This window comes from Aplysia californica, unplaced genomic scaffold, assembly GCF_000002075.1.
Source record: "Aplysia californica isolate F4 #8 unplaced genomic scaffold, AplCal3.0 scaffold00505, whole genome shotgun sequence".
Classification (NCBI taxonomy): domain Eukaryota; kingdom Metazoa; phylum Mollusca; class Gastropoda; order Aplysiida; family Aplysiidae; genus Aplysia; species Aplysia californica.
The window spans coordinates 343,929-344,995 of record NW_004797775.1 but is presented as its reverse complement, the minus strand read 5'-3'; positions in this window follow the sequence as shown (position 1 = coordinate 344,995).

The following is a 1,067-nucleotide window of genomic DNA, read 5'->3' as shown; positions in this document are numbered from 1 at the left end:
CCCTTTCCTTTCTCTCCTTATTTTCCCCGCAATAATTACGTTGCTTACATTTTCCATGAAAGACTTACGTTTGTCAGTGTCCATTTCCCACAGCTCATAGACATCCTAAGTGACGTTGATGGCTGTTCTGGAAAACAAAGGATGAATTTAGATAGCGGCCGGTAAAACTGGCGCTTGGCGTAGAAAAGGGAGATTACTTGAGATCACAGGGCAATGTTCACAATTTGACTATTGTGCAAGTATATGGTTTTAACACTCATATCAACGCTCATAAAAGCGGGCCTCCGGATCTAAATTCCGTCTCCGAAAAGACCGCCTCAAATGGGCTGAGAGCAATAAGCATTCCACAAAATGACTTTAGCACAAAAACGCCCATCCTGGGATTCGAACAAGGATGGGTACACTTAGCTACCGTTTACATGGGTGACGTCAATGCAACGAGCTCTAGTACTACAGTGATAAAACCTCTTTGCCTAAACTCAAATCCCCATCCTCTAAAAAAAAAAACCAACTCAAAACAAAACAAAGAAAATTAAAAACACAAACGTATGTAAAAAATATAAACGAAGAAACACTAATAAAAAGCAAAACGTATTAAAACAATCTAATACGTGATACCATTACAAAAGGTAAAATTTTTTTAAAGCTCAAGGTCACGAATAAGCGTCAGACTAACAGATATCATCCCTTTTTTTCTATTCAACTTTTAAAAACTTAACCCTTTCACTGCTATATAGACGTAGAATTTCCCATGTGTTCCAACAAACGAATTCACTGCCACTTCTTTTAACTGGTTTGTAGGGGATACATTTGAAAGGTGCATTTGCAACGAACGCAGTTTCTGATTCCAAATAAGGAAAAATGTATTGTGGCTTTGTTTCAATCTCTCTCCAATAAACATTTTTGTCTGCTTTGTTGAAACTTAAATGGAAACGCTTCAGCACTGAAAGGGTTAAAGTCGCGACTTTCAATTTTAGATGGCACGAAAGCTTCTTTCTCACCTCTACCCCCCTCTCTCTCTCCCCTCACCATCGCACCCCAGCCCTTCCTTTTTCTCCCCCTCCCCC